Genomic DNA, 12,520 nt, shown 5'->3' with positions numbered 1-12,520 from the left:
CCAGGATAGTCTCGATCTCCTGACCTTGTGATCTGCCCACCTTGGCCTCCCAAAGTGCTGGGATTACAGGCTTGAGCCATGGTGCCTGGCCGCCTCTTTCTTTTTATTATTTCCTTTTGAAGCCATCAGGAGATGTCTGTTGGACCATTTATTACTTTACAGCTCTTATTTGTTTGCATTTTCCAATTTTTTATTTCCTTGAATTGCATTTTGGGTTATTTCCACAGATATAGCTCCCATTTTAGTTCACTGGATTTTAAAATTCAATAGCTTTATTTCTAATCACACAACTTTTGATATAGGTATTTTAAAGTATACCCTTAAAAAATCTTACTATTTTGTTATTTTATAATGATTTTTGTCTCCTCTCCCTACTTTAGTCTCTTTTACCACTTCAAACATACTTATTTTTTACTGTCTCTTTGATACTCTTTTACTTTCAGTTCTTGCTTCTGTTTGTTTCATCTGCCACCTCTCCTTTATATTGGTTTGCTCCCTAGTATGTATTACATATTTTAAAGGTGACTTGTCTTCAGTGGGAGTTGCTTTTCTGGTGGAGTTCTGTGTGCTCTGTGTTGGGAAGTATACCTCTAGACAGATTTTGCAATGCTTCTACCTAGCGCTCAGCCAGTTTTTTCATTAGTTTCTTCAGCTGTGCTCCCACATTATGAAGGTAAACTTTGGATTCTACCAAGTAGACCTGGGGTTCTGATTTCCCTTGAGATTTTTTTTTTTTTTTAACTCAAGGATCTGCATAAATGGCAAACGTCCTTCCTTTCTCAGCTGATAGGTGGGATCCTTCTTGGACCAATTCTTCAAGGCTCTTACCTTCATCAGTTGAACTCAGTCCCATTCTTCTGCCCCTGTGTCCTAAGGCCATATGAGGGCACTTCAGAAAGTTCATAGAAAAATGGAAATAAAAAACATTACGAATATAAACTTTATTTCTCAACATAAGCTCCATCAAGTTCAAGACACTTTTGTAACTGATGATAACAGCCACTTAGTCCATCCCCAAAGAACTGAGGGTCCTAGATATTTACCACATCAATGCAGTTGTTTTTACATTACTAAAGAAAAATGAGTGCCCTTTAAAGATTCTTGAACCAAAAAGAAGACAGAGGGAACCACATCAGGACTGTAAGGTGGATGCCTAATGACTTACCATTGGAACTCTTGAAAAATTGCCCTTGTTTTATGAGAGGAATGAGCAGAGCTCTCAGGTGAAGCTTTTCCAGGCATTTTTCTGCTAAAGCTTTGGCTAACTTTCTCAAAACACTCTCATAATAAGCAGATGTTATCTTTGGTCCTCCAGAAAGTCAACAGGAAAAGTGCCTTGAGCATCTCAAAAAACTGTTGCCATGACCTTTGCTTTTGACCACTCTGCTTTTGCTTTGACTGGACCACTGCCTGCTCTTGGTAGCCATTGCTTTGATTGTGCTTCATCTTCAGGACCGTACTGGTAAAACCATGTTTCATCTTCTGTTACAAAGCTTTGACGAAATGCTTCAGGAAGTTGATCCTACTTGTTTAAAATTTCCATTGAAAGCTCTGCTTTTGTCTGCAGTTTATCTGGGCACTCTGGTTTTGGTACCCATGGAGTAGATAGTTTGCTCAACTTTAATTTTTCTGTCAGAATTGTGCAAGCTGAACCAGTTGAAATGTCTATGGTGTCAGCTATTGTTTCTGCTGTTTATTATCTGTTCTCTTCAACTAGGGCATGATCAGAACAATACTCTCTGAGGAAAAAAAAGAAAAAGAAAAAAATTTTTTTACAAAGGAAAGTAAATAAGAGCATAAACAAGATGACCTTTTCCCTTGCAGATTGATGTGGATGATCTGCTGCTGTGGGCTGCTTCTTCAATATCATCTCATCCATTTTTAAAACGAGTTATTCATTTGTTAACTGTTGATTTATTTGGGTCATTGTCCTCATAGAGTTTTTTGTAAAGTATCAGTGATTTTACTACTACTTAAGCTTCATCATAAATTTGATGTTTGTTCTTGCTTCAATTTTCACAGAATTCATGTTGCTCTAATAGGGGCTGTTTTAAAACTGATGTCTTATTCTTCTTAGTGCCTCAAACTAGATCCTGTTCAAACAAGTTATAACAAGCTAGTACAAGTTCATTTTGGTGCAAAAAAATTGAAATCTCTTCATAGTTTTTTCATAATTTGCATTTTCCATGAACTTTTTGAAGACCCCTTGTACATCCTGTTCCAAAGTGGCCATTGAATGCCCAGTGCTTGCTGCTAGGGCCTATGTTCAGATCCTAAAATCCTGTGGGAAACTCACAATGTCATCTGTTGATATCTGTTTTGGCTTTGGTTTTTCTTGGAACTCTGACACCTAGAGATTCCCTTTCTTTGGGGCTTAGGTATGTATTCAAAGTGTTTTGTGGTTGCGTGTATATATGTTCCATTTATCCTGGAAATGGAAGCTGTAAATTAATACTCCACAGGTTGTTAAAGCAAAGTCCCCATAAAGAGCCATATCTTGGCAATCTTTCTTCCATTTGTTTTCAGTCTGTCATTGACATGCCTCTGGTTTCTTTTAGCCCTTATTTACATGATTCATTAGTCGTTCTAGGCTGCAGTGGTGTTTGTTAGTCTTTCATAGTATTTCATAATGTCAGAAGATGCCTACCCACTTGCCTGTTGCATTAGTTTGCTATTGCTGTGGAACAACTTGCCATAAACTTAGTTGCTTAAAACACCCATTTATTAGCATTTATTTGGGTCTCACTAGAGCCAAATCAAGTTGTCAGTTGAATGCAGTCTCCTCTGGAGGCTCTGGGGAGGAATCTGTGTCCAAGCTCATTTTGGTTGTTGGCAGAATCCACTTCCTTGGGGTTGTAGGACTGATGTCCCCATTTATTGCTGAATATCCACTGGGGGTTACTCTCAGCTCTCCTGTAAGCTGCTTTTGGGTTCTTTCCACATGGACCCCTCCATCTTCAAAGCCAGGAATGGAAGATTTCTCTCATATTGGATAACTTCTCTCTGACTTCTCCTTCTATGATCAGCTGGAGAGAACACTCTGCTTTTAAAGGGTTCTCTGAAAGGAAAACAAAAACTCAGGACAGAAATTCACTATGCTGAAATAAAAAAAAAAAATTAAGCCAAAAGCTGAGTCCTACAAGAAACTGCCTTTCCTGGCCAGGTGTGGTGGCTCATGTCTGTAATCTCAGCACTTTGGGAGGCCAAGGCGGGTGGATCACCAGAGGTCAGGAGCTCGAGACCAGCCTGGCCAACATGGTGAAACCCCATCTCTACTACAAATACAAAAATTAGTTGGGTGTGGTTGCGTGCACCTGTAATCCCAGCTACTCAGGAGGCTGAGGCGGGAGAATTGCTTGAACCCAGGAGGTGGAGGTTGCAGTGAGCTGAGATCACACCATTGCACTCTAGCCTGGGCAACAATAGCGAAACTCCATTTCAAAAAAAAAAAGGAAAGAAAGAAAATAAACTGCCTTTCCTTTTGTTCCTAAGCAGATAGCTACAGATAAAAAGTTAAATATCTCCACAGGTAGCTGCTCTAAGCTCACCTTATCTTGTGTGAAGTGCTGATTTGCAGAGCTTGAGAGAAATACATCATTGACTGTTCCCTTACATGTTTCTTTTCCCTTGGAACATGTGGATTACCATATCCTCCCTCTTTCCCCTCTAGCCAGCTTTTCCCCTTTAAATAGTGAAGCTCTCAAAATCATCTTCAGAGAAACACACAGACCACAGACTATTTCTGTGATTTTGTTCTTTCTTCTTCCAGGCATATCCTTAACCTTGGCAAAATAAACTTTTAAATTGATTGAGACCTGTATTAGATAACCTTTTGGTTTACAGCTCATATGACCGGTTAGGACTGTTTGGACAGTCTCCCTATCTTTAAGCCAACTGTTTAGTAACCTTAATTATATCTGCAAAATCCCTTTTGCTATCTACTATAATGTAATCATGGGACTAACACGGTGTCAGAATTGTGGGGCCATTTTGGAATTCTGCCTATTATATCAGCTGATATTTACTGTTTGCTTCTTGACTATTTCCCATGAAAATACGCACTTTGAGCCACATTAAAACTTACATTTTAATATTCATTGTGATGCTCTTTCTCTGGTTTTGATAGGTCTGGAAATATTACTTGTACATCTTTTGTCACCCGTTATGGGTCAAACTTTTCTCTAGTACATAGAATACACGACACAAAAAGAGACTACAGTAGATTAAATAAGACATGTTGTAGAACGCACTTGAATCAAGGTAGTGTGTATTTCAAGGTGTGCTTGTATTTTATTCTGCCTGGCCATGTGTTGGTTGAAAGGAGGCTCCGTGTGTTAGTCTGCCAGGCTGGTAGAAGTTCTGTCAAACCTGCTTTATTCATCTCTGTATTTCTAACATTTAGCACTTTCATTCCTTCATGACAGGTGTTAAATAAATGCTATTTGGAGAATGCTACTTTTTACTCTGCGGAACTTGACTATTTTTTTGTGTTTATTTATCTTGCCTTTGATAATATCTAATTCCTTAATTGATCCAAAATAATTTTGTTCCTGTGTTTGAAACTAATATTGTATTTCCCTTCTTCTCCCTCTTTTTTCTTTACTATTCACATTAATTATTTTGTTTGGCTTTTGAACATCCAAGTAAATTTTCTTTCTAGTGGTAGTATACAGTTGTCATGACAGCATTTGTTAAGTAGTAATTCTCATGCTGTAGTTTTATTATTCCTAGTTTGTTGTAGAATAAGTCCAAGTAAAAAGTCATTTGGCGTTTTACATTTTAGAAGATTTTTTTGATCTAATAATTTTTTGTTCTAATAAGTATTAAATCTATCATTACCTTTTCTTCTCATTTCCCAAATATCCTTTCATATTTTTGCCAGTTTATGTTTTCAAATAAATTTCATTAAGTATTTTAAAGCATTCTGTTGAGTTTTAATTCATTCTTCTATTTTTTTTTTTTTAAAATATAGAGATAGCATCTCACTATATTGGCCAGGCTGGTCCCAAACTCCTGGCCTCAAGTGATCCTCCTGCCTTGGCCTCTCAAAGTGCTGGGATTACAGGCATGAGCCACTGAGCCTGGCCCTCAATTCACTCTTTGTTTCTCTGTTAACCTAACATATTGTTATCTTTACTATGTATTGTCCTCCCAAGTTGAATGAGGTTTCACGTTCCCTTTATTCATATCTTTAATTATCTTTCCCAGTACAGTTTTATGATTATGTTTAAAAAGAGCTTCTCTGGGGTGGGGGGAGGGGGGAGGGATAGCATTGGGAGATATACCTAATGCTAGATGACGAGTTAGTGGGTGCAGCGCACCAGCATGGCACATGTATACATATGTAACTTACCTGCACATTGCGCACATGTACCATAAAACCTAAAGTATAATAATAATAATAATAAAAATAAATAAATAAATAAAGAGCTTCTCTGTCATGCCATAAGTCCGCTTGCGTATTGGGAATGCTTTTGGTCCTGCCTGGGAATGGGATCTCCCTGATTAGTGCACCTTCTACCTGTATATTTGTCTGCATATAGAGATACTGTTCCTTCTGAGAACTTTGCTAACCCTTCACCAGCCTCGCAGTGTTACTGCAATGCTGATTTTTTTTTTACTAGTTTGATGGGTTTGAGTATGAAAAAAATCTTGTATTATCTTTCCAGCAGCTCCCCCAATAATCTGATTCCTAGGAAGTTGAAAAAGGAGTGTTTGGAATATCTTCCTTGCCTGTATTTTCTCCCAGCTGGTCCCTGGCCCTCCCTTTAGAGCCCCACAGAAACTGCTTCCTCCCCATTCCTCAAGAATGCCCTTCTTGTGTTTAAAAACCAATGCTGGATTATGTTTCCCTTAATTCTACTTGATCTCCTAATAGGGAGTCATTTTATCCCGCAATTGTAAAGCATTATCTCTGTTGCCAGTAAATTTATCAGTAATCCTCTGTGTTGATTGGCACAGGTTTATCCACTTTCAGTGGAGAAAGTCAGAGCATAGACTAACAGTATGAAAAACTGCCAGAGTTTTACTTTGTTGACTTGGCATCTAGCTGCATGTGCTGTCTTATTTCCTTCACTTTATCTCCTTCTTTTGTTGATGAGGATTTTGCAGTTTGAGAGCGTTTTGTAGGTGCAGCAGCAGCTAGGCAAGTCATCTCTGCAGGTTACTTTTAGAACTGCTTTCTTTTCTGTACCACTCCCCGGGCCCAGGCAGTAAGGAGTGGAGAAGTGTGCCTCATGAATGATTTATCAACTGCTTTGGCGAGAGAAAGTGCTGAAATTAAGAAAGACCAGACTCATTTTCATCTTTTATATTCCTTACTCATTGATACTTAGAAGATTGTTTTGGAGAAACTGGAAACTTAACTTCTGAATGGTGAGCCACAGAGCTTCAACCAATTCAACTAGAATATTCTATGTACCTGTTGGAGATAACAATATTTGTCTTACCTCTGGTGGTATTGGGATGCTCAACTAATACAATATATGTAAAATTGCCTTGTGATACAAAGAACTATTATAAATGACTATTATTTTGATAATGGCGATGATGAATATTATAAACTACTTATTTCCTGGTTATTAATAGCATAGATTGTTAACTGACAATATTCTACTCTCTTTGCATTTTGCTCCTCTTCCTTCATAGGGAAAAAGCAAACAATTATTTACTTCATGCCTGAAAGTTAAATTCTGAAGGAAAACTTTTTTCTAGCTGATCATAGGTCTGCTGATAAGAATTGAAAGATTGGACAATCTCAGGTTTATGAACAGTTGCCGGATACTAAAGGTTAGTAATCACCAGCTGTCTTCAGAATTTGGCACAAAGCAGATTTATTTTCACTGACATACAAAGCATCCAGCCTCTGGCCTGGAGAGAGCGGAGCCCTGGCTGGGCAGGCTGCACAGTCGTTGGCAGGGATGTCTGCACTTTCTCTAGCCTTCCTTGGGACATGTTTTCTAAAGGTGATAATGTACTTACCATAGCACAAGGTAAAGCACCTACTTACTTAGACAGCAGTGGTGACCTCATTAGATAAGAATTGAATTTAGGGAGAAATAAAAGTGCTGAGCCGTTTGAAAGCTAAGTTGTTTCCATAATTAGGGGGACTATTTAAAGCGACATGGTGTACACTCAAGGTTTCACCTTCTAAAATTGTTTTTCCTAATGTAGGGACAGTGTTTCCAGGAGTAGAAAACTGTGGTGTTATGTTTTAATACAAGGGCTGTAAGACAGTGCATTAATCTAAGACCGTGGAAAAGATGGTAAAAGTTACCATAGCAATTGGTGCATATTTGTTTCTTACCATTTCTTTCTCCCAACGTATACTCCTTCACTACATGCCACCTACTGCTCCTTTGAATTGTTCTCTTATCTGTTTTATCAAGTTGACCCTCCCAATGAGGGGGAAATCCCCTCATTCCTTTCTAGCGCTGTTTCTATGACTCTGGAGAGGTGCTCAGGAGGTAGACCCATGGCCTGCATTCACCACTGAAGCTGAAGGCTGCCTTAGCAAAGACAGGTTTTGTCAGAGTAGTGGCTGATACGGCAAGGAAAGAGGAATCATAAAAGAAGAGAACTTCCCTAGCTGCCCCACCGGCTAAATTGAACTAGAAATACATTATAGCTGCATCTTTTGTGAGTTCACTGGCTCCAAAAAGCAGGGCTTTGCCAGCTTAGTTTCCTCATTCAGTAAACCATAAATGGGACAACCTATAAATACAGCTCGTTCTTAACAGCCTGTAGGACAATGCTATGCAGACAATCTGTTTGGATCTCTGAAAGAGGCCCTCTTTGGGCTGTTTCCATTCCCTTCAGATACAAAAGCTGCAACTTGCCCTTTTCTGAGCCTGCAGAAGCATTTCACTCCAGCATTATTTATAAACATCCCAAGTTGAAAACAAAGAAATGATGAAGTAAATTGTAATAATCAATGGAATGTTGTAAACAAATTATAAAAAATATAACAATGAAGGATAATTTTTGTGATAAAATATTGAATGAAAGTAAGAATTATACAACTCTAAGATGATAGCTGTGCTAAAGTATATATATATATATATATATATATATACACACACACACACACACACACAATTGAATGAATGGAATGAGAATCTAAAAGAAGAAAAACAGCCATTTGTTGGCATGATTTGTTTATAATTTTTTTCTAGGAATGTACAATGTATAATGACTAATTTTTTAATGTAATTTTTTTTTCTTCTTTCTTTCTTTCTTTCCTTCTTTTCTTTTCTTTTCTTTTCTTTTCTTTTTGAGACAGAATCTTGCTCTGTCACCCAGACTGGAGTGCAGTGCTGCGATCTCAGCTCACTGCAACCTCTGCCTCCCGGGTTCAAGCAATTCTCCTGCCTCAGCCTCCCAAGTAGCTGGAATTACAGGCGCATGCCACCATGCCTGGCTAATTTTTGTATTTTTAATAGAGGAAGGGTTTCACCATGTTGGCCAGACTGGCCTCGAACTCCTGACCTTAAGTGATCTGCCCGCCTCAGCCTCCCAAAGTACTGGGATTACACGTGTGAGCCACTGCACCCAGCAATTTTTTTAATGTAAGTTTTTGTCACGCTATTTTTAGTTTTATTTTTTTAGACAGAGTCTCACTCTGTCACCCAGGCTAGAGTGCAGTGGTACAATCTCTTCTCACGGCAACCCCCACCTCCCAGGTTCAAGCAATTCTCCTGCCTCAGCCTCCCGAGTAGCTGGGATCACAGGCATGCGCCACCATGCCCGGCTAATTTTTGTATTTTTAGTAGAGATGGGGTTTTGGCATGTTGGCCAGGCTGATCCTGACCTCAGGTGAGCCTCCCACCTCAGCCTCCTAAAGTATTGAGATTACAGGTGTGAGCCACCGGGCCCGGCCTTGTCACGCTATTTAAAGAAGGATTTATTTCATTCACTCAGCCTCCATTCAGGCAGTGTGCTAGAGCCCAGGCAGAGAGATGCAGCCAATAAAAGAACATTTCTCCTGGGGTGTACCTCTCCAAGGTTCTGTAATATATAATTTTGAAAATCACACTAATCTCCTTCATTAAAACTTTTATCTCAGATATAAAGCAGCAGCCATGGGGACAGCAACGTTTCAGTCACAAGGTTTGTTTCATAACTCATTTTGTCTTTTTATTTAAAAAAAAGGTAGCAGCCATGAAAAAGCCTCACCATTCCACACCCATCACTTTTGGCCGTACAGTACCTTATGCTGGGATGGGTGTTTCATGTATTCTGAGCTTTCTTTCTTTTCTTTTCTTTTTTTTTTTTTTTGAGACGGAGTCTCACTCTGTCGCCCAGGCTGGAGTGCAGTGGCGCGATCTCGGCTCACTGCAAGCTCCGCTTCCCGGATTCACGCCATTCTCCTGCCTCAGCCTCCCAAGTAGCTGGGACTACAGGCGCCCGCCACCGCACCCGGCTAATTTTTTGTATTTTTAGTAGAGACGGAGTTTCACCATGTTAGCCAGGATGGTCTCGATCTCCTGACCTCATGATCCTCCCTCCTTGGCATCCCAAAGTGCTGGGGTTACAGGCGTGAGCCACTGCGCCCGACTGTCATTGACTCCATCATTGGCTGACTTCCTTTGGGCAGAGATGAAAGAAAACCCCTAGTGTCTAAAGCCTCGAGTTGTTATTTTGTCTCACTATAAGGTAGATGGCGTTTTTCACCTTAAACTTAGAAAATGCTGTCTGCTCTAGGTACTTCATGCAGTCGCTAATGGGACAGGACAGGCAATTTTCAGGAAGTTTTTCTTTTGAAAATTACAAACAATGGTGTTATGGGTTGCGTGGTGTCTCCGCAAAAGATGCGTTCAGTCCTAACCCCCAATACCTGTGAATGTGACCTTACATAAAAATAAGGTTTTTGTAGATGGTATCAAGAAGAGGTTATGAGAGGGCCCTTTATCCATTGCGACTGGTGCCCTTATAAGAGGAAAATTTTGACCCAGAGGCACACAAGGAGAGCTCCATGTGACAATAGAGGGACAGATTGGAGTGATGCAGCTGCAAGGAAAGGAACGCTGAGGATTGACGGCCACCATCAGAAGCTAGGAAGGGACAAAGAAGGATTCTGATCAGACTCTCAGAGGGACATGGCCCAGCTGATGCGTTGATTTCCGACTTCCAGCTTCCAGAACTGTGGGAGACTACAAAACATTTCTATTGTTTTCTGGTGCTTAGTTTGCTGTACTTTGTTACAGTAGTCCTAGGAAACTAATTCAGATGCTAAATGCAAGGGTTGTATTAAAAACTAATAAAAAGAAAAAAGCACTGCAGTGAGAACCTGATGTGGGAATGGAAATGGACAGGTGTTCTAGACCTGGTCAGATCTTTTAAAAACCCACAGGGCACTTGCATTTTAAACCTTACAAGTGTGTCTCATGAATTCTTACAGAATCAAATGTGACATATTAAAATAAAAACACTTTAAAGAGAACTTACAGGCTAGAAAACAGAAAAACATAAGGTTCCTTAGAAAAATTATTGAACTGAAAGCAACAAAATTTTTTAAAAGGTGGGAAAATTATAATACCTGACATTTCTAACCAGTACTTATTCTAAAACAAGGTCTATAAAAGCATTAGTCCACAAATTTACTTATTTAGGAAGTTTAGATTTTTTAAAATATGGTGATTTAGGAAGCTAAATGCCATTATAGGATGTTTTTATTGCCCTTGTTCTCTAATTATTAGGACATGCTTTCCAGCACTACGTGTGCTTGAAATAATATAAAACCTGGAAGCAATGATGAATAATGTGTAACTTTTCATTAGCACAATTACTCAGTTCATTTTGCCCTAGAATAAGCAGTATTTGAAAGGAGGCTCCTACATTCAGGGCATGTCTTCAGCATTCTTCTGGTGAACATTTATGCTGTTATTTGAGTAATTTAATAATTTTTGAATAGTGAATATAAATGATACACACAAATATTCCTCTTCTAGATTGTCTTCTGTGTATTAATTAACAGTTCATTAGATAATTATCTGTGCTTTTAAGATCATAATGTTAGTCCCTGAACTGAAACCAGCAAGAAGATTGCTGGAAGTCCTGGCCTCTTTTTCCATTTATGGAGTACGGAAGGTTCCTTTGGTGCTTGAGGTAAATTCCAGTTTTCAGGCTACACATCTTGTTCATTTCTTCATTCTGCTAGGGCCACAGCTCATGACCTAGGTAGGCCCTTGCTGTGAATTCCTCACTATATCATTTGTTCCCTAATTCTGACCTCTGTTTATCAGACCATAATCATGTCTTTCAGAAGAAAACAAGGAAGGAAGGGAGAGAGGGAAGGAGGAAAGGAAGGAAGGAGGGAGGAAAAGAAGAAGGAAGGAAGGAAGGGAGGGAGGGAAAATGCTCACTAAGACCTAACCACTTTCCCTCCCAATTCATTCTTTCCATGGCTATGACTGAGCACTAAGTCCTTAGTAGAAATTTTGACCAGGAGGTCACCAGGTAGCACATTACCGCCTGTTGACAGTGATCTCTAATTGTAACATCATCCCCAGCACATTTCTGCACTGTATATGTAAGGATGTCTTGGGAGAGCCTGCCAGCCCGTAATTCTTAACAGTATTCTGTTGATCTAACAACATGGGAACAATAGCCATCTAAAAAGTACGTGAAGTCCTCTTTTGTTACTAAGATATATTACGTGTTATCATTATGGAAAATTTGGAAAATATAGAAAAGTAGAAAGAAAAACAATTGAGTTCTGCTGGCCTGCCCTGTTTTTGTAAGACCACACTTATGAATTGGTCACTACTGCCTTTGTGAAGTGCTCATGAATTATCTGTTCAATAACTCACTCTAGAATGTTGCTGGAGTTTGGCACCTAGGTCTTAATTTGCCATTTCTGTAAATAACCTTATTACCTTCCTGCAAATTGGAACTTTTGTTCCAGAAGCCACCTAGCTTCTGGAAATTCTCTTTTTCATTATTCTACACAGTTTACCAAAACTAATTGCACAATAAAACCTCAAAATTCCTTGGGTATCTTGGGACAATTTATGTGGACCTTCCACTGGAATGGAAACTCCCAAAGGGAACCTTTTTATTCACTGCTATATCCTCACAAACTAGAATAGTGCCCTGCAAATGTAGGTGTTCAATACATTTTCTTTTTAAAATATTAGCTTCATTGAGATATATTTCCCATATCAGAACATTTACCCATTTAAAGTATAAAATTCAGTAGCTTTTAGTATATTCACAGTTATCCAACCATCAATTTCAAAACAGTTTCACCACTTTTTTTTTTTTTTTTTTTTTGAGAGCGAGTCTTGCTCTGTTGCCCAGGCTGGAGTGCAGTGGCACGATCTCCGCTCACTGCAACCTTCACCTCCCAGGTTCAAGCGATTCTCGTGCCTCAGCCTCCTGAGCAGCTGGGATTACAGGTGTGTGCCACCACGCTCAGCTAATTTTTGTATTTTTAGTAGAGACAGGATTTTGCTATGTTGACCAGCCTGGTCTCAAAATCCTGCCCTCAAGTGATTCTCTCATCTCGACCTCCCAAAGT

General features: G+C 39.3%; 1 protein-coding gene across 1 annotated transcript in view; it reads left to right on the top strand.

The window, feature by feature from the left end:
- Positions 1-12,520, top strand: part of KIAA0319 (KIAA0319 ortholog) — a 99,146-nt gene that overhangs the window by 7,543 nt on the left and 79,083 nt on the right. The gene's annotated exons all lie outside the window — the stretch shown is intronic.

Source organism: Pongo pygmaeus, chromosome 5, assembly GCF_028885625.2.
Source record: "Pongo pygmaeus isolate AG05252 chromosome 5, NHGRI_mPonPyg2-v2.0_pri, whole genome shotgun sequence".
Lineage (NCBI taxonomy): Eukaryota > Metazoa > Chordata > Mammalia > Primates > Hominidae > Pongo > Pongo pygmaeus.
Note: the sequence above shows the minus strand (reverse complement) of the source record. Positions and strands in the feature narration are given on the sequence as shown.